Genomic DNA, 22,486 nt, shown 5'->3' with positions numbered 1-22,486 from the left:
CTAGTTATGATAATGAAATATGGATGTGTCATGATTTATTGGTATATGTGCTTGATTATTCGGATGATATCTGGGCTAAGTCCCGAAGGCATTTGTGCAAGTTACTATATCCGGGCTAAGTCCCGAAGGCATTTGTGCTAGTGACTATATCCGGGCTAAGTCCCGAAGGCATTCATGCTAGTGACTATATCCGGGCTAAGACCCAAAGGCATTTGTGCGAGTTGCTATATCCGACTAAATCTCGAAGATACTTGGGTTTGGAAGCGAGCGATCTTGCTGTAATAATTTCAATTAATACGCTCATAAAATACAAACGATAAGGTATGTTTCGTATATGCATCGGAAAGGTTGATTCCTTTCAAATAGTACTCGCTCAATTGATTAACGAGCTTCCGGCCTCTAGTTAGGTTTGATACCCTGTGTATGAATATATTGGTTGAAGCGTGAAGAAATTATGATTTTGAGAATGTGCATATATGAAATTATTCATTTAGTCATATGAACGCTATACTTTAGTCGTAAATAATTTCGTTACTCAAAACTTACTAAGCATTAAATGCTTATTCCGTTTCTTTAATTCTCTGTTTTATAGATTTTTGTTCGTCAGCTATCGGACTCGGGATTGTCGAAGTCGAAGTAGTCCACACTATCTAAGCCCTTTTGGTACTCTTTTAGTTAAACGTTGATAATGGCATGTATAGGACTAAACTTTGTTGTTAATCAAGTACCTTTGGTAATGTGTATATATTCGGATAGCCATGCGAAAATGGCTTAAATATTTTGATCATAGTATTAAAATCATTTTGTATATATATGGTTATTGAGAGGTGTGGAAATGCTTGGCAATGATTAGCCATTGGAATGGTTAATCACGATCATATTTGGTGCTATGTATGTCAAATGGCTAGTTGAATCATGGAAACTATGAAATAGGTGAAATTTACCTTAAAATAGATGCTGACAGCAGCAGTGATGTGAGTTTGAAAATTCACTAAAAATAGTAGAAATGTAATTAAATAATGAATAAATTATTTAATCGAACCTTGATGAGTCTATTTTCATATGGAAGAAGCGAAATGACCATATGAGCCGTATTTTATGAGATATTTAAGTTTTCGTGAAACAGGGCCAGAACGGTTACTGGATACCCTGTTCTGATTTTGGAAATTTACCATAAATTAACCAGAAATAATTAGAAGTCATGCTTTATATTTACAGATTCCTTTTTGAGTCTAGTTTCATTAGAAACAAACGGCATATGTATTGAAGCCCTGTACAGGGAGATATCTAAGTCGTAATGCATGAAGGTCAGAGTAGTCGAACCCTGAAACAAGGGATACTTTAACTAATAAACTGTACTAATTGGCATGACCAAAAATTCTAGAAAAAAATTTGTAGATGGATATATGAATCTAGTTTCAGGAAAAATTTACAGAATCAGTTTTCAAGTTTTGGAACTCGAGATATGATTTTTGAGGTAACTGTGACGCAGTTAGCCAGCTTGTCTGGAAATTTTAAAATGAACTGTGTAAATAAATGAATTAAGTCTGTTAACACCTCGTGTTCGACTCCGGCAACGGTCTCGGGTACGGGGCGTTACATTTGTGAACAGAGAGAGTGTAGTCATGCCCTAATTGTTGAGATTATCTGTGTGTTTTTAGGGAAAAAATGAGGTATTGATTTTTTGGTTAAGTGTTAGTGAAACGTTCATTGAAACCCTAGTATGTGTGATACATGCCAAAAGTAACATGTTTTGGCCTTATTCTTAATGTATTTTTTATGATTATTCGATTTAAAATGGCAAACTTTATGCTCCTAATTCTTTATATTCTTGTTTCTATACTTTGGAGAGCATTTGAGAGCAAAAGGAGTGAAAAACGAGTGAAAGTTAGAAACTTAGAGCAAGTTTCAAGAGCCACACGAGTTGGGCCATTCTACATGGGCTGCCATACAACCATGTGCTATATCATGTGGAAATTGCAAATTACACTCCAAACATTGTGAAACATGATTTTTAGGGGTTTTAAGGCATTTTAAGACCTATATATGACAAAAATAAGAAGATGGGAGTAAGCAGTCATAGAATACTCAAGAAAACAACTCAAAAAACACCATTGAAGTTGAACCTGAAGCAGATTTCCATCAATATTGAAGATCTCCTTTTGATTTCTTTAGATTTTATTATGAGTTTCTTTATTTCTTGTGGTTATAATATGTTTTAGATGTTTTTATTTGCAAGCATGAACTAATTTTCCAAATACCTAGGGAGATGAACCTTAAGATGGATTCTATTATTTGATTTCTATTTTTACACAATAAATAGTTAGATCTTGTTCTCAATTATGTGTGCTTAATTCTTGGTTTAATATTTCTAGGCTATTAATCCATGTCTGATGTGCTTTAATCAAAGGAGGAATAGACCCTGTTTAAGAGTAGATCTCGCATAATTAAGTGGATTTGCATGCAGTCCTAGAAATAGAACAACACAAATCTACGGATTAGTGTCAAGTCTAATAAAGGAATCCATAGATCGATTTAATACGATAATAGAGGTTTAAATTAAAAAGAAATTTCAATTAATCAACCTAAAGTCAGTTGCTCTTAGTCTTGAAGAGAGATATTAGCATAATTTTGGAATTTCTATGGATCAAGTTACTAAGTGAAGAAATTGTGTAATTTAGATTGATAATGACAAATGAAGTCTAGGTGGATTCTTTCCTGGGCATTGGCTCACTTCTTGGTTGTTAATAATTTATTTTCCTGATTTGTTCTTTTTCGTGTTCTTTAGTTAATTAATTTAGTTAATTTTAGTTTTAATCAATCACTCCAATTTGTCGGTTAAAGAATGGAAAGATGGTAATTACTAATACTTTTTGTCCTCGTGGGAACGATATCTTTGCTCACCATAGCTATACTATTAATTGATAGGTGTAGTTGCCTGAGTCAGATTTATAGTTGGTTTACAACTGCATCAAGTTTTTGGCGCCATTTCCACAGACTAAAATATTTGGGAAACTTTATTTTTATTGATTTAGCCATTTTTTAATTTTTACTTTAATATTTTTTTTGTTTTTAATTTAATTTTTACATTCTAATTTTTTTCATTTGTTTGCTTTTGGCAGGTTCTTTTTGTTTATAACTAGAGGAAACCCGTAGAGTCCATTAGTTTTGACAGTGAGATTGAAAAGACTGCTTGCAGAAATCGTAGGGAGGTTAGAGAAGAAAGGCAAAATCAATAGAATATAGTAGATGATCAAGAGGAAAAAGATATTACTATAGAGATAAGTGATAATCAAAATAATCAGCAGCTTCTGGTAGCTCCTACTCCTCGTACTATGTATGATTATGTTAAGCCCACTCTGATTGGGGCTGAATCAAGTATTGTGAGACCAACTACTGGGAAAATAATTTTGAGCTGATGTCAGACACAATTTAGATGGTACAACAGTATGTTCAGTTTGATGGTTTGTAAGATGAAGATCCCAATACTCATTTGGCTAACTTTCTAGAGATTTGCGACACATTTAAGATCAATGGTGCTACTGATGATGCCATACGCTTACAGTTGTTCCCATTCTCTTTGAGAAGTAAGGCAAAATATAGTTGAATTCATATTCCACAGGCTAAATAGCAAAATTGAGGAATGACATGTCTTCTTTTGTTCAGTTGCATATTTGAACACTTTATGATACACGTGAAAGGTTTAAGGATTTGTTGAAAAGGTTTCCTCACTATGAACTACCTTTGTGGCTCCAAATTCAAACTTTTTTCAATGGTTTGAACCCCTTGACTAGATAGATGATTGATGCAGCAGCTGACGAAATATTGAATAACAAAACACTTGAGGTAGCTTAAAACTTGATAAGTCATAATTTATACATATTTTTATTAGCATATTTTTGGATGAATTATCATCATATTTATACTTAAGTGAGCATAAAAGAGTAAAAAGAGCGAGAAACGGGCCAAAAATGGAGAAAATGGGTCAACATGGGAAATCAACACGGACTGGACTTCCTTACACGGGTAGTTCACACGCCTGTGCCTATTTAACAGATTGGAACACGACCTAAGCCACCTCACACGGGCGTGTCCCTGTCGAGCCCAAGTCTAGTCCTATTTGGAAAAGGCCACTCTTTAGGGTTTTGAAGCATTCTAAAGCTTATATAAACACCCCAGGAGGTATCTAGAGAAGACACATGGAGTAGGAGGTAGGGAATTACTCGAAGAAAGCTGATTGATCCATCTCAGAAGCCGGAATCTCCTTCAAGACTGAAGATCTCCCTTCAATTTCCTGCGGGATTTTTGGGTTTCTTTATGTTTTGTTATCATTATTCTTCTAAGATGTTTTCTTTAACAAATATGAACTAAATCCCCTAAATACCTAAGAGGAATTAAGCATAAGATGAATATTGCTATTATTTTCTGAATTATATGATAAATATTTGATTTGATCTTAATTATGTGTTCTTAATTCTTGCTTTAATAGTCCAGGATATTGATTCAAGTATTGATGTGCTTATTCAGAGAAGCAAAAGTCCCTGTCTAATAGTAGATCTAGCATAATTAAGCGGAGTTGATTGCAACCCTAGACATAGGGCGACATAAATCTGCCAGATTAGGGTCAAACCTAATAAGGGAATCCATAGATATAATTAATACAACACTAGGGGTTTTAATTAGAAAGAGATTTCAATTAATCAACCTAGGGTTAGACGTTGTTAGTCTCGAGAGAGATAATAATATAAATTAGGGATTTCTAAGAATCAAGTCAAATGAATAAATCGTCTAATTCAGAGTCAAATAACAAGTGAAGTCTAGGTAGATTTTTCCCTTGGGTATTGTCTAAATCAATCAGTTTTCCCAAAAGTATTTCCCCAATTTACATTCTGTGCAGTCTTAGTTTAGTTAATTAGTTTAGATAAAACAAATTCCCTTATTTTTAGGCTAGATAATAAAAAGAAATTTAATACTAGTACTTTTAGTTCATGTGGGTTCGACATTCCGATCTTGCTATAAACTATACTACTGTTAGATAGGTGCGCTTGCCTTCATCGTGATAATAGTTAGTTTTCAAGTACGATCAATCATAAATATAAAACTTATCACAAGAAATTACATCAAGTTTTTGGTGCCGTTGCCGGGGAACTAAAATATTAGGAACGCTTAATTTTTATTACTTTAGCCATTTATTTTATTGCAATTTAAATTTTATTTTAGTTTTGTTAATTTTACTGAATTTTCTTTTGTTTTCTTCTAACAGGTTTTTATAGTTTGTGACTAGAAGAAACCCGTCAGGACCATTACTTTTTGACAGTGAGATTGAAAGCACAGCTCGCAGAAACTGAAGAGAAGTAAAGCGAAACCTAAGAAACATAGAGGAAGGACAAGAGGAAGAAATCCATAACACAACCGAGGAGATGGCTGAATATCAGAATAATCAGCTTCCTCCTGTAGTTGCTGCAAATCCAATAAATTAGAATCCTGCTTCTCGTACTATGTATGATTATGCTAAACCTACTTTAACAGGAGCCAAATCGAGTATAGCTAGACCTGCTATTGCTGCAAATAATTTTAAACTGAAACCTAACACAATTCAAATGATACAACAGTTTGTTCAGTTTGATGGTTTGCAGGATAAGGATCCAAACACTCATTTGGTGAGTTTTCTGGTGTTTTGTGACACTTTTAAGATCAATGGCATTTCTAACGATGCCATTCTCCTTCGAAAAATTCAGAAACAAAGCTAAACAGTGGTTGAACTCTTTACCACGAGGGTCAATCACTACTTGGGAACAAATGACTGAAAAATTCTTACTTAAATATTTTCCGCCGGTTAAAATGGCTAAGTTGAGGAATGATATCTCTTCTTTTTTGTAGATGGATCTAGAAACACTCTATGATGCATGGGAGAGATACAAGGATCTATTGAGAAGGTACCCTTACCATGGGTTACCTTTATGGTTACAGGTTTAGACTTTTTACAACGGTGTGAACCCCTCAACAAGACAACTTATCGACGCAGCCACCGGTGGAACTTTAAACAACACAACACCTGAAGAGGCTTATAAATTTATTGAAGAGATGTCACTGAATAACTATCAGTAGCAAGTCATGAGAACAAAGCCAACAAAAGCAGCCGGTGTTTTCAACCTCGACACGGTTACTATGCTATCTAATCAGGTAGAACTTTTAAATAAAAAGATTGACGGTTTATATGGTTCTACTCAGGTACATCCAGTGATGAGGTGCGATTCAAATGGAGGAGGAGTACACACATAATATCAATCTTTCAATCCTAGCACCGAGGAGGAACAAGTTTAATATATGGGTAATAATAATTCTAGACCTCAAAATAACCCATACAATAACACTTATAATGCAGGTTGGAGGAACCATCCCAACTTCTCATGGGGTGGCCAAGGAAATCAAAGGCCACAACATCCCCCAGGCTTTCAACAACCACCTTACCAGCAGGAAAAGAAACCAAACCTTGAGGAGATGCTAACGAAATTCATCTCGGTGTCAGAAACTCGTTTTCAGAATACTGAGACAACACTTAAAAATCAACAAGCGTCGATTCAGGGGCTCAAAACCCAGATAGGCCAACTCGCCAAACTGATTTCTGAATGACCACAAGGTAGCTTTCCAAGTAATACTGAATCGAACCCAAGGGAACAACTCAATGCGATTACCGTTCGAGATAAGGAAGGGTTAGTTGAACCTGAACCAGAACCGAGACAAGGAATTATGGTAAGTAAAGGTAATGGTGAGACGGACCACAATGAGTAAAAACTGGTAAGTAGAGAGTACAAACCTCGTGTCCCATACCCCAGTGCGACAATGAAAGACCACACGGACGAACAATTTGGTAAATTCCTTAAACTATTAAAGAAATTACACATTAACTTACCGTTTATTGAAGCTCTTTTGCAGATGCCGAACGCAGTTAAATTCTTAAAAGGATATTTTAGAAAATAAAAGGAAGTTTGATGAGGCGTCGCATGTAGAGTTTAACGCAATTTGCTCAGCCGTTCTACAAAATAAGCTACCCAACAAGTTGAAAGATCCAGGGAGTTTTACGATTCCTTGTTTAATTGGTAGTTTGAACGTGAATAATGCATTGGCTGATTTAGGGGCGAGCATTAATGTTATGCCTTATAAAATGTTTAAACAGTTAGGTCTTGGGAAACCCAAACAAACTAGGATGAGCATTCAATTGGCTGATGAAACCATTAGATTTCCTAGGGGTATCATTGAAGATGTTCTTGTTAAAATTGATAAATTTATATACCTAGTAGACTTTGTTGTTCAAGATATGGAAGAGGATAGTAACATATCTTTGATTTTAGGACGACCCTTTTTAGCAACTACTAGAACCATTATTGATGTTGGTACAGGTGAACTCAAACTTAGTGTGGATGATGAAACAATCACTCTTCAAGCTCGTAATTTGAATAACACATTAAATATTGAGGGTGGTTATATAAATCATGCTACTTAAAACTAATCTTGTGGTGCAACCTTATTTGCAGGAAACACGTTCGAAGAGCATTCATGAGCTATGTTCAAGTAACAAAAAAGGACCAATCTATGAAGAACAAAGACTACAGGTCGATGAACTAGATGAATGGCGAACACCTGTCAAGGAGAAACCAAAAGCATACGAAAAATCGAAGTGACACCACAATGAACATAGGGATGAAACAAAGCAAATTAAAGTTGGGGACAAAGTAGTGTTAGATGAAAATGACCCCTGAATTTTTACTTTAGAGCATAATACAGATAGATAGACTCCCTTTACGGTAATGAACATCTTCCCACATGGTACAGTCGAGGTAACACATACTGTATTTAGAACTTTTAAGGTAAATAATACTCGACTCAGACTTTATTTTGATAAAATTGATAGCAGAGGTGAGGAATTTCAACTCCTCAATCCACCATAATCACACGAAATTGAGGTAAGTCGAGCTTAGACTATAAATAAGCGCTTCCTGGGAGGCAACTCGAGCATTAACAGTGTTGATTTATTTAAAAGTTTAGTTTTTAACATCTAAATCATTAACTGAGTCCTTGAACATAGATTGTCCAAATCCACACGGTCAAGCACACGGGCGTGCCTTAAGCCGTGCTCATACCATGGGAGGAGACACGGCTGTGCGATACGGCCATGTGAAAATAAAGTAAATTTTTCCTAAAACACAGGATTCGATACGTTTCTACGGCCGTGTGACATGGCCGTGGGCAATTCTGCCAAATCAACACGGGCGTGCGACACGCTCGTGTCTATAAGCCGTGGTAGAAACTGAGAAACTAACATGGGCGTGCGACACGCCTGTGCCCACCACTCGTGGTCGAGACTGTCAAAAGAACATGTGCGTGTGCATATTTACACGAGTGTTGGAGAAGGGAACCACATTGCGCACGGTCGTGTGATACGGCCATGTGACCACACGGCTTAGACACACGGGCATGTTCGTGTGTCGATTTCTCATTTCGCGATAAACACGGGCTGGAAGCGAGCCACACGGGCATGTGACATGGCCGTGTGCGACCCGTGTTGAGCTACACGACCGTGACTCTTTTTAAACTTATATTATTTTTATTTTTACTTTTATTTCTATTTATTTTTGAAGACTCATCTTTATATTTTTAAACTCTACTTATCTTATCGAATTATTCCTTTAATTCTCTTTCACAGTGGTGTCTTCTCATTTATCCCTCGGAATCATGCCTTTCCGTCAGCTTTATCTTCAATTCTCGCTCTCACGAATCCAGGGATTTCATCTACAATGTCAGGGCAGTTTCATTTCTCTCCCTCTCTTTTGATATTATCTTTCTATCACTATTATATATCTTTGTACATTGAGGACAATGTACATTTGAAGTGTGGGGGGTTATTTCTATCATTATCTGAAAAATCCCTGAATTTTGCCTTATTCTTACGTGATTCACTCATATCACTATTAGAACGAATTTTGATTGATTTATGATTTTTATTGATATGTCTTGAATTAAAACATAGGCATTTATGCATCGATTGTTTAAACTGTAAGGGATTAGAGAATCAAGCATGATAAGTTGATTTTTGAAAATTAAAAATTTTCTTAGGTTGTTTCCTCAAGTTTAGGTATTATCTTGGAGTTAAAATTCATAGGTTTAACATCAAAAAGTCATAATTTTTGTGAGATCTTGAGCCTTTAGAGCATATATTATTTCTTTCATGCTCACTTTTATTATTGCTATGAGTGCGTCAATATTGATTTGTTATTCTAGAACTTGCTTCGATTATGCATGTCAAGACCACACCATTTGATTTGATATGTCGAGATGATAAAGGCACTTAGGTTTTACCCACTTACTCCACAAAAGTCTACCCTTATAATTAACCCTTAGTGAACCTCCTTGAGCCTAACAAGCTATTCATTGATTTACCCTCAATATTAACCCATAACCCATTATTGTTGAAATCCTCTCATTTGATCCTTATTTTTCTCAAGATTTGATTTGAATAAGTTGCTTAACTATGTTTTATTTTTGATAATTAGTAAAGTTCTATGTTATATTTGATTTGATCTTAAAAAAAATACATACATATTAGTAGTAATTTTTTGTTTTTGAGCTTAAGTATTTAATTCCATATTCCATGAAGAAAAGCTCAATTCTAGGATCTTCTAATTAGGAATGTAATTTGTCAGTTTTAGTATTTTTCTAGTTAGGTAATTTTTCAATTCAATCTTGATTCTAGCCTTTTCTTTCAGCTTGTGACCACACCCCTTAACTAAAGCCACATTACAACCCTTTCAAGACCTTTTGATTGATGTATCATCTCAATTTATAGTGGTGGAGATTTGATTTTCACACTAGCCTATGGTAATAACTTTTCATATTGACTGTTGAGTGCTAAATTTCTTGTCCTTAGAAACCTTGAGTGATTTGAGTGAATCTTTAGTGAGGATGTGAAACTCTGTGATATTTCGAATCAAAGGTGATTACTTAGATGAGGGGAGACACCTGTGTTGTCGTGATAAAATGCTCAACTGGGAATGTTTGACACTTTGATGTTCTTCAAGTTAAACTTTCAATGTATGATTACTTATGAATTATTTTAAGATACTATTGATGAGAATTATAAGTTGAGATGACTTTATTTTGATTGTGAGTTGAAGATTTTGCTTGAAGATAAGCAAACGCTTAAGTGTGGGGGTATTTGATAACTCGCAATTTATACATATTTTTATCCCCATGCTTAGCATATTTTTGGATGAATTATCATCAGATTTGTGGAATTCGATGTTCCTAATCCTATAATTTCATGTTTTATACTTAGGTGAGCATATGAGAGTAAAAAGAGCAAGAAACAGGCCAAAAATGGAGAAAATAGGTCAACATGGGAAATCAACACGGCCTGGACTTCCTCACACGGGTAGTTCACATGCCTGTGCCTATTTAATAGATTGGAACATGATCTAAGCCACCTCACACGGGCATGTCACACGGGCATGTCCTTGTCGAGCCTAAGTCTAGTCCTATTTGGAAAAGGCCACTCTTGAGGGTTTTGAAGCATTCTAAAGCCTATATAAACATCCCAGGAGGTATCTAGAGAAGACACATGGAGTAAGAGGCAGGGAACTACTCGAAGAAAGCTGATTGATCCATCTCAGAAGCCGGATTCTCCTTCAAGATTGAAGATCTCCCTTCAATTTCCTTTGGGATTTTTGGGTTTCTTTATGTTTTGTTATCATTATTCTTCTGAGATGTTTTCCTTTACACATATGAACTAAGTCCCCTAAATACCTAAGGGGAATGAAACCTAAGACGGATCTTTTTATTATTTTCTGAATTATATGATAAATATTTGATTTGATCTTAATTATATGTTCTTAATTCTTGCTTTAATATTCCAGGATATTGATTCAAGTATTGATATGCTTATTCAAAAGAGAAAAAGTGTGACAGCCCAAAGTTGACCCTAGTCGGGAAGTGGTTTCGGGACCGCTAAACCGAGTCACCGAAATGTTTGAATGTGATACTTATTGTGTAGAATATGTAATTATGAATGTGTGAAAATTTCAAGCTTCAATTTGGTTGATTTCATGTGAATTTAGTCAATAGGACTTATGTGAGAAAATTCTAAAATGTGATAGGTCAATGTGTGAGGACCTATTAGTGCATGTGGACAAAGGGGGGGACTTGCATGTCAAATTCCCCCCCCCTAATGAGTAGTGGCCGGCCATGACAAGGAAGGATGGGCAAAACATGTCATGAAACATATTTTGTTAGTGGAAGAATAAAATAAGGAGTATGGGTAATAAAGAAATGGAAAACAAAAGAAAAAAAATGTGTGTGTAGTGTTTGTCCCCCCATTGCCGTGAGCTAAAGAAGAGAAAGGGGGGGATTTTGTTCATCCTTTTCTCATCTTCATGCTTGCCAAAAACTAGAAAGAAAAACAAAGAAAAATTTTCTCATCCTTTGGTTCATCCTTGGCCAAAAATTTTAAGGAGGAAAGAAGAAGAAAGCTGAAGAGATTCGGCCATGCATGTAGCTAGGCTAAGGTATGTTTGATGATGTTCCATGAGAGGCATGCATGTTTTAGTTGTTAGCTTGAGTTCTACCTAACCCATGGTCTAAATCTTGCTATGTGATGGAAATGGCACTTGACCATGGATGAATCATTCTTGGTTGATGTTTGATGTTGTGGTGATGAGGCATGAGGATGAGTTAAGATTCGGCCTAGGTGGAGGTTGTGTTAATGCCATTGCATGCAAAATATGAAGCTTGTTAATGATGCATGTGATGATGGCTTGATGATTCTTGAACCTCCTTTTTAGCATTTTTTTTTGTGTGAGCACATATGTGCATTGGTTGCTAAATGGAGAAGAATCGGCTAGCAAGATGTGTGCTAAGGCCGAATGTAACTTTGCATGTTAATGAGCAATGCATGTGTTAAATTGATGAAAAGGGGGAGGATGCTTTACTAGTGTGTATATGTGTGTATTAAGTGTTGAAATCGACCCCAAAAATGGACATGCATATTCGGCCAAGGGTAAAGAAATTAGCTAATATGTTGTGTTGATGCATGATTTTTGCATGTATGAGACTTTAATGTCTAATGTATAAATATGGGCTAAGTGCCTTGTGTTCATCTTTTGATGCCTAAATGATGAAATCAATTTATTTGTTTGATTAAGCTCAAGAGCAAAGGGGAAATAAAACCGATAAAGGGAAGGAAAAAGTGGTTGAATAGCTAGCGGAATCGTTCGACAACACCCGAGGTAAGTTCTTGAGTAAGAGAGCTTAAATTTCGATGTGATTAAATCATGCTCTATGTGTGGCTATTGAGCCGAATGTGCAAGGACAATATGTGCCTTGTGTTTGAGTTTCGTAAACGAAAATGAAATATGAATGTACCATGAATTATTGTTAGATGTGCATGATTAATTGAATGCTGTCCGGGCTAAGTCCCGAAGGCTTTGTGCTAAGCGAATATATCCGGACTAAGATCCGAAGGCCTTTGTGCGAGATACTAAATCCGGGTTAAGTCCCGAGGGCATTCGTGCGAGTTATTAAAGCCGGGTTAAGTCCCGAAGGCATTCGTGCGAGTTGTTAAATCCGGGTTACGTCCCGAAGGCATGGTGTGAGTTACTAAAACCGGGCTATGTCCCGAAGGCATTTGAATGAGGAGCTATATCCGGTTAAATCCCGAAGGTACGTGATTTGGTAATGAATGAGCTTGCTGTAAAATTCCAGCGAATACTCGAAAAACATCCCAATATGGGGATATGTTACGTATGTGTTGAATTAAATCGAGCCCTTACAAATAAATGTTCGCTCAGTTGATAAACGAGCTATCGGCCTTCGGCTAAGTTAGTCTATTGTGTATGTGCATAAGGGTTGTTAATGTTGTGAAGCAAGTTTAATATCGATAAATTGCGTATTATGAAATATTCCGTTTAGCTAAATGTGTGATATTCTTTGTTTATGCTGGAATTCCTTGCTCAAACTTACTAAGCATAAATTGCTTACTCGTTACATTGCTCCTCTGTTTTATAGATTTTTGGTTCTCCAGCTATCGGACTCGGGATCTTGAAGTCGAAGTCGCCCACACTATCAAAGGCTCTTTTGGGTACTATTTTGGTTGAATTTTGTTATGGCATGTATAGGACTACCCATTGTTGTCTTTCGAGTACTTTATGAAATGTATAAGTGTACAGCCATGCGAAAATGGCTTGTAGAAGTGGAGTATGGCATTAGACCATTCGTATTTATGAATGTATAGATGGTTTCATGATGTAACTATGTTGGAATGGAAGTGTTGAGCAAATGATCAGCCACTAGAATGGCTAAGTATGATCATATGTGGGCTTATGTATGACAAGGCCCTAGTTGGTCCATGAAACCCCAAATTAGGTAAGGTTCACTTTGAAAACAGAAGCTGATAGCAGCAGTGGTGTGGATTGGAAAAATCACAAGAATTCGTAGGAGTGGAATTAAATAGTGAATAAATTATGTAATCGAACCTTGATGAATCTACTTTCATATGGAAGTAACGAAACAATTATAGGAACAGTACAGAAAGAGATATTCGGGTTCTTGTGGAACAGGGCCAGAACAGTTTCTGGATTCACTGTTCCGCCTTTGGAAATTCACTATAAATTGACCAGAGATAATTAGGGGTCATACCATATATGTATGGATTCCTCTCTGAGTCTAGTTTCCATAGAAACAAACGGCATCAGTATTGAAGCTCTGTGCAGAGAGATATCCCAGTCGTAATGGGAAAAGGTCAGTGTAGTCGACCCCTGTAACATGGGAGACTTTGACTAATAAACTGTACTAATTGGCCCGACTAAAAATTCTAGAAAAAAATCCATAGGTGGGGACATGAGTCTAGTTTCAGGGAAAAATCACAAAACTGATTTTTGAGTTGTGAAACTCAAGATATGATTTTTGAAGCGACTAGTACTCAGACTGGGCAGTGTCTGGAAAAATTTTTCAAAGTTTGTTAACATCTCGTGTCCGACTCCGGTGTCGGTCTCGGGTTCGGGGTGTTACATTTTATTGGTATCAGAGCTACGGTTTAGTCGATTCTAGGACTACCGTAATGTTTTGGGTCTAGCTATACATGCCATTTTATGTGATTACTTGATAGTGTGGTGATTTCTGACAATGTAAATGTGTTTATTTATAGTAATGGATCCCGATCGTGACCGAGAAGTAGCTGATGATCTTGAGAGTGTAGCGCCTGCTCCCGCACAAGGGACAGTGCCGGCGGACTCTCAACCTAATGCTAGTAATCAGAATGATGAAGCTAGACAAGCATTCTATAGCGTGATGAATGATTGGTTTAACCAATACATTCGAACTAATATGGCTGTTCCACAACCTCCATTCCCGACAAATACTACCCCCGCACCTACAATACCACCGGTAACGGACCAAATATGGTCAAATAAGCCCCCAGTTGACAGAATCCGAAAACATGGGGCTACTGAATTTAAGGCTATGGATAGCGATGATGCCGAGCAAGCTGAATTTTGGCTGGACAACACTATCCGGGTACTCGATGAGCTATCTTGTACACCCGATGAATGCCTAAAGTGTGCTATCTCCTTGCTACGTGATTCTGCCTACTATTGGTGGAGTACTCTGACTTCTATTGTGCCCCGAGAGCAAGTAACTTGGGAGTTTTTCCAAACTGAGTTTCGGAAAAAGTATATCAGTCAGAGATTTGTTGATAAAAACGGAAGGAATTTCTTGAGCTTAAGCAAGGCTCCATGTCGGTTACTGATTACGAGCGAAAATTTGTTAGACTTAGCAAATACGCTCGGGAATGTGTTTCGTCCGAAGCTATTATGTGTAAACGCTTCGAGGATGGGCTGAATGAAGATATAAAAATGTTCGTTGGCATTCTTGAAATACAAGAGTTCGTGGTACTTGTTGAACGAGCTTGTAAAGCCGAAGAGCTTAGAAAAGAAAAGCAAAGAGTTGATGAGGGAACTGGAGAGTTTCGTAAAAGATCCTCGGGGAGGTCTCTTCAACAGACATCGAAGAGATTTCGAGATGATGCGGGCCAGTTTAGAGGCACTTCGGGCCTTTTTGGACGAGATCGTGATCGACCCCCTATGGGTACACGAGGCACTTCGGTCGCCAGTGTTGGGAATGAACGTCGAGACAGGACGAAATGCCGATATTGCGGTAAATGGCATTCGGGGAGTTGTAGATTTCCTGACCGCTCCTGTTACAAATGCGGATCAGTGGACCACTTCATTAAAGATTGCCCGAGGTTGTCGGGGCAGAATGCAAATCAGAGTGGGAGACCGGGTGCTACCACTGCTCGAGGTAGATCATCTGGAAATATGGGCAATGCTGGTGGTGGTCAGAGAGGATCTAGAGATGATATAACCAGATCCGAAGCCCGTGCGCCTGCTAGAGCTTATGCTATACGTGCCCGCGAGGATGCTTCTTCGCCTGATGTTATTACCGGTACATTCACCCTCTTTGATACTAATGTAATTGCTTTGATTGACCCCGGTTCTACTCATTCTTACATATGTGAAACCTTAGCACCAGTAAGACTTTACCTATTGAGTCTACTGAGTTCGTAATTCGGGTGTCAAATCCCTTGGGTCGTTACGTGCTTGTCGACAAAGTGTGTAAGAAATGTCCCCTGGAAATTCGAGGTTCCTGTTTCCCGGCGAACTTGATGCTCTTGCCGTTTGATGAATTTGATGTTATCCTTGGTTTGGATTGGTTGACCGCGCATGATGCGATTGTGAATTGCAAGAGCAAGACTATTGATTTGAGATGCGCAAATAACGAAGTAGTCCGAATTGAGTCTGCGGACTTAGAGGGGATACCAACTGTAATATCAGCAATGTTGGCATAGAAATATGTAAGAAAAGGGTGCGAAGCATACCTTGCGTATGTACTTGGTGACAAAGAATTAGAAAAGAAACCCGAATCTGTGCCGGTGGTTTGTGAATACCCGGATGTTTTTCCGGAAGAATTACCGGGTTTACCACCTGTTCGGGAGGTAGAGTTTGGTATTGAGCTTGTACCTGGGACTACGCCGATTTCGATAGCTCCGTATCGTATGGCACCAACCGAGTTAAAGGAGTTGAAAGCTCAGTTGCAAGAACTGACGGATAGAGGTTTCGCTCGACCAAGTTTCTCACCTTGGGGTGCACCAGTATTGTTCGTGAAAAAGAAGGACGGAACCATGAGGTTGTGCATTGACTATCGTCAGCTGAATAAAGTGACGATAAAGAACAAATATCCGTTGCCGCGCATCGATGATTTGTTCGACCAACTGAAGGGAGCCTCAGTGTTCTCAAAAATAGATTTGAGATCGGGCTATTATCAGTTGCGAATCCGAGATTCAGATATTCCCAAAACTGCCTTCAGAACGAGATATGGTCACTACGAATTCTTAGTGATGCCGTTTGGGCTCACTAATGCCCTTGCAGTATTTATGGATTTGATGAATCGGATCTTCAGACCGTATTTGGATCGGTTCGTAGTGGTGTTCATTGATGACATTTTGGTCTATTCAAGAGACGAGACCGAACATGCTGAGCATCTGAGGCTAGTGCTGCAAATTTTGCGGGATAAGCAGTTATATGCTAAGTTCAGTAAGTGTGAGTTCTGGTTAAGAGAGGTTAGCTTCTTGGGTCATGTGGTATCCGTGTCGGGTATTCGAGTTGACCCGAACAAAATTTCAGTCATACTTGACTGGAAACCTCCGAGAAACGTTACTGAAGTTCGGAGCTTTTTGGGGCTCGCCGGTTATTACCGACGATTTGTGAAAGGTTTCTCGATGATAGCCACACCAATGACGAAGCTACTTCAAAAGGATGTTAAGTTCGAGTGGACGGAGAAATGTCAGAAAAGTTTCGACCAACTGAAAACTCATTTGACTGAAGCTCCAATTTTGGTGCAACCCAATCAGGTAAAGAGTTTGTCATTTATAGTGACGCATCCCTACTTGGGTTGGGTTGCGTATTGATGCAAGAAGGTCGAGTCGTGGCCTATGCGTCGAGACAATTGAAGCCACACGAGAGGAATTATCCGACCCATGATCTCGAACTAGCTGCCATCGTGTTTGCTTTAAAAATATGGCGACATTATCTGTTTGGTGAGAAGTGCCATGTATTTTCGGATCACAAAAGTCTCAAATATTTGATGACTCAACGAGACTTGAATCTGCGACAAAGACGTTGGCTTGAGTTGTTGAAAGATTACGAGCTTGTCATTGATTACCACCCGGGAAAGGCTAACGTGGTTGCGGACGCCTTAAGCCGGAAGTCATTGTTTGCTTTTCGAGCGATGAACGTGCATTTGTCTGTTCTACCAGACAGTGTGTTAGTAGCTGAATTAAAAGCTAAACCATTGTTGACTCACCAAATTCGTGAAGCTCAGAAAGTCGATGATGAATTGGTTGCAAAATGGGCTAAGTGTTTTCCGAACGAGGAATCGGAGTTTCAAATTGATGATGATGATTGTTTGAGGTTCAGAAATCGTTTGTGTGTTCCAAGGAATTCGGAACTCATTTCGATGATTCTGAACGAAGCCCATTGTAGCCGAATGTCAATTCACCCGGGGAGTACGAAAATGTACAATGATTTGAAACGTCAATTTTGGTGGCATGGTATGAAACGGGACATCTCTGACTTTGTTTCGAGATGTTTAATATGTCAACAAGTGAAAGCGGAACATCAAGTGCCTTCAGGATTACTCCAGCCGATCATGATACCCGAGTGGAAATGGGATCGAGTCACAATGGACTTTGTGTCCGGACTGCCCTTGTCAGCAAGTAAGAAGGATGCGATATGGGTTATTGTTGATAGACTGACTAAGTCGGCTCATTTCATCCCCGTACGTACGGATTTTTCATTGGAGAAACTAGCTGAATTGTACGTTTATCAAATTGTGAGATTACACGGGGTACCTGTTTCTATCGTGTCGGATAGAGATCCGAGATTCACCTCACGATTTTGGAAGAAATTGCAAGAAGCTCTGGGTACCAAGCTGCATTTTAGCACTGCTTTTCACCCCCAAACCGATGGTCAATCTGAGAGGATAATTCAGATACTTGAGGATATGTTGAGATGTTGCATCCTCGAGTTCAGTAGTTCATGGGAACGGTATTTACCTTTGATTGAATTCGCTTACAACAATAGTTTTCAATCAAGTATTAAGATGGCACCTTACGAGGCTTTGTACGGTCGTAAATGCCGTACACCATTGTTTTGGACCGAGCTCGGTGAAAGCAAAATTTTCGGAGTTGATTTGATTAGAGATGCTGAACAGAAAGTAAAGGTAATCCGTGAAAGTCTGAAGGTAGCCACGGATCGTCAGAAATCGTACGCAGATTTGAAACGAAAAGACATCGAGTATCAGGTGGGAGACAAAGTGTTCCTTAAGGTTTCACCTTGGAAAAAGATACTCAGGTTCGGCCGTAAGGGCAAGTTGAGCCCAAGATTCATTGGGCCGTACAAAATCTCCGAACGAGTTGGTCCGGTTGCGTATAGATTGATTTTGCCCCCGGAGCTTGAAAAGATTCATGACGTCTTTCATGTTTCGATGCTTCGACGCTATCGATCTGATCCATCGCATATAATTAGCCCATCAGAGGTTGAAATTCAAGTCGACATAAGCTATGAAGAAGAACCGATGCGTATCCTAGCTCGTGAAGTGAAGGAGTTGCGAAACAAAAGAGTTCCGCTAGTAAAGGTGTTATGGCTCAAACACGGGATCGAGGAAGCAACTTGGGAGACCGAGAGCTCGATGAAACAACGATACCCAAACCTATTTACCGGTAAGATTTTCGGGGACGAAAATTTCTTAAGTGGGGGAGAGTTGTGACAGCCCAAAGTTGACCCTAGTCGGGAAGTGGTTTCGGGACCGCTAAACCGAGTCACCGAAATGTTTGAATGTGATACTTATTGTGTAGAATATGTAATTATGAATGTGTGAAAATTTCAAGCTTCAATTTGGTTGATTTCATGTGAATTTAGTCAATAGGACTTATGTGAGAAAATTCTAAAATGTGATAGGTCAATGTGTGAGGACCTATTAGTGCATGTGGACAAAGGGGGGACTTGCATGTCAAATTCCCCCCCTAATGAGTAGTGGCCGGCCATGACAAGGAAGGATGGGCAAAACATGTCATGAAACATGTTTTGTTAGTGGAAGAATAAAATAAGGAGTATGGGTAATAAAGAAATGGAAAACAAAAGAAAAAAAAATGTGTGTGTAGTGTTTGTCCCCCCATTGCCGTGAGCTAAAGAAGAGAAAGGGGGGGATTTTGTTCATCCTTTTCTCATCTTCATGCTTGCCAAAAACTAGAAAGAAAAACAAAGAAAAATTTTCTCATCCTTTGGTTCATCCTTGGCCAAAAATTTTAAGGAGGAAAGAAGAAGAAAGGTGAAGAGATTCGGCCATGCATGTAGCTAGGCTAAGGTATGTTTGATGATGTTCCATGAGAGGCATGCATGTTTTAGTTGATAGCTTGAGTTCTACCTAACCCATGGTCTAAATCTTGCTATGTGATGGAAATGGCACTTGACCATGGATGAATCATTCTTGGTTGATGTTTGATGTTGTGGTGATGAGGCATGAGGATGAGTTAAGATTCGGCCTAGGTGGAGGTTGTGTTAATGCCATTGCATGCAAAGTATGAAGCTTGTTAATGATGCATGTGATGATGGCTTGATGATTCTTGAACCTCCTTTTTAGCATTTTTTTTGTGTGAGCACATATGTGCATTGGTTGCTAAATGGAGAAGAATCGGCTAGCAAGATGTGTGCTAAGGCCGAATGTAACTTTGCATGTTAATGAGCAATGCATGTGTTAAATTGATGAAAAGGGGGAGGATGCTTTACTAGTGTGTATATGTGTGTATTAAGTGTTGAAATCGACCCCAAAAATGGACATGCATATTCGGCCAAGGGTAAAGAAATTAGCTAATATGTTGTGTTGATGCATGATTTTTGCATGTATGAGACTTTAATGTCTAATGTATAAATATGGGCTAAGTGCCTTGTGTTCATCTTTTGATGCCTAAATGATGAAATCAATTTATTTGTTTGATTAAGCTCAAGAGCAAAGGGGAAATAAAACCGATAAAGGGAAGGAAAAAGTGGTTGAATAGCTAGCGGAATCGTTCGACAACACCCGAGGTAAGTTCTTGAGTAAGAGAGCTTAAATTTCGATGTGATTAAATCATGCTCTATGTGTGGCTATTGAGCCGAATGTGCAAGGACAATATGTGCCTTGTGTTTGAGTTTCGTAAACGAAAATGAAATATGAATGTACCATGAATTATTGTTAGATGTGCATGATTAATTGAATGCTGTCCGGGCTAAGTCCCGAAGGCTTTGTGCTAAGCGAATATATCCGGACTAAGATCCGAAGGCCTTTGTGCGAGATACTAAATCCGGGTTAAGTCCCGAGGGCATTCGTGCGAGTTATTAAAGCCGGGTTAAGTCCCGAAGGCATTCGTGCGAGTTGTTAAATCCGGGTTACGTCCCGAAGGCATGGTGTGAGTTACTAAAACCGGGCTATGTCCCGAAGGCATTTGAATGAGGAGCTATATCCGGTTAAATCCCGAAGGTACGTGATTTGGTAATGAATGAGCTTGCTGTAAAATTCCAGCGAATACTCGAAAAACATCCCAATATGGGGATATGTTACGTATGTGTTGAATTAAATCGAGCCCTTACAAATAAATGTTCGCTCAGTTGATAAACGAGCTATCGGCCTTCGGCTAAGTTAGTCTATTGTGTATGTGCATAAGGGTTGTTAATGTTGTGAAGCAAGTTTAATATCGATAAATTGCGTATTATGAAATATTCCGTTTAGCTAAATGTGTGATATTCTTTGTTTATGCTGGAATTCCTTGCTCAAACTTACTAAGCATAAATTGCTTACTCGTTACATTGCTCCTCTGTTTTATAGATTTTTGGTTCTCCAGCTATCGGACTCGGGATCTTGAAGTCGAAGTCGCCCACACTATCAAAGGCTCTTTTGGGTACTATTTTGGTTGAATTTTGTTATGGCATGTATAGGACTACCCATTGTTGTCTTTCGAGTACTTTATGAAATGTATAAGTGTACAGCCATGCGAAAATGGCTTGTAGAAGTGGAGTATGGCATTAGACCATTCGTATTTATGAATGTATAGATGGTTTCATGATGTAACTATGTTGGAATGGAAGTGTTGAGCAAATGATCAGCCACTAGAATGGCTAAGTATGATCATATGTGGGCTTATGTATGACAAGGCCCTAGTTGGTCCATGAAACCCCAAATTAGGTAAGGTTCACTTTGAAAACAGAAGCTGATAGCAGCAGTGGTGTGGATTGGAAAAATCACAAGAATTCGTAGGAGTGGAATTAAATAGTGAATAAATTATGTAATCGAACCTTGATGAATCTACTTTCATATGGAAGTAACGAAACAATTATAGGAACAGTACAGAAAGAGATATTCGGGTTCTTGTGGAACAGGGCCAGAACAGTTTCTGGATTCACTGTTCCGCCTTTGGAAATTCACTATAAATTGACCAGAGATAATTAGGGGTCATACCATATATGTATGGATTCCTCTCTGAGTCTAGTTTCCATAGAAACAAACGGCATCAGTATTGAAGCTCTGTGCAGAGAGATATCCCAGTCGTAATGGGAAAAGGTCAGTGTAGTCGACCCCTGTAACATGGGAGACTTTGACTAATAAACTGTACTAATTGGCCCGACCAAAAATTCTAGAAAAAAATCCATAGGTGGGGACATGAGTCTAGTTTCAGGGAAAAATCACAAAACTGATTTTTGAGTTGTGAAACTCAAGATATGATTTTTGAAGCGACTAGTACTCAGACTGGGCAGTGTCTGGAAAAATTTTTCAAAGTTTGTTAACATCTCGTGTCCGACTCCGGTGTCGGTCTCGGGTTCGGGGTGTTACAAAAAGTCCCTATCTAAGAGTAGATCTAGCATAATTAAGCGGAGTTGATTGCAACCCTTGACATAGGGCGACATAAATCTGCCGGATTAGGGTCAAACCTAATAAGGGTATCCATAAATCGAGTTAATACAACACTAGGAGTTTTAATTAGAAAGAGATTTCAATTAATCAACCTAGGGTTAGATGTTGTTAGTCTCGAGAGAGATAATAATATAAATTAGAGATTTCTACGGATCAAGTAAATGAATAAATCGTCTAATTCAGAGTAAAATGACAAGTGAAGTCTAGGTGGATTTTTCCCTTAGGTATTGTTTAAATCAAACAGTTTTCCCAAAAGTATTTCCCCAATTTACTTTCTCTGCAGTCCTAATTTAGTTAATTAGTTTAGATAAAACAAGTTCCCTTATTTTTAGGCTAGATAATAAAAAGAAAGTTAATACTAGTACTTTTAGTTCCTGTGGGTTCGACATTCAGGTCTTGCTATAAACTATACTACTGTTCGATAGGTGCACTTGCCTTC

At 38.3% G+C, this 22,486-nt stretch overlaps 2 non-coding genes across 2 annotated transcripts; both read right to left on the bottom strand.

The window, feature by feature from the left end:
* Nucleotides 1–3,633: 3,633 nt before the first annotated feature.
* On the bottom strand, nucleotides 3,634–3,740 carry LOC121210220 (small nucleolar RNA R71). Its single transcript, XR_005905343.1, has one exon. It is a non-coding gene; the product is annotated as a small nucleolar RNA R71 (small nucleolar RNA).
* A 2,107-nt stretch (nucleotides 3,741–5,847) lies between these two features.
* On the bottom strand, nucleotides 5,848–5,954 carry LOC121210491 (small nucleolar RNA R71). The gene has a single exon (XR_005905609.1). It is a non-coding gene; the product is annotated as a small nucleolar RNA R71 (small nucleolar RNA).
* Between the last annotated feature and the right edge of the window lie 16,532 nt (nucleotides 5,955–22,486).

Source organism: Gossypium hirsutum, chromosome A11, assembly GCF_007990345.1.
Source record: "Gossypium hirsutum isolate 1008001.06 chromosome A11, Gossypium_hirsutum_v2.1, whole genome shotgun sequence".
Lineage (NCBI taxonomy): Eukaryota > Viridiplantae > Streptophyta > Magnoliopsida > Malvales > Malvaceae > Gossypium > Gossypium hirsutum.
Note: the sequence above shows the minus strand (reverse complement) of the source record. Positions and strands in the feature narration are given on the sequence as shown.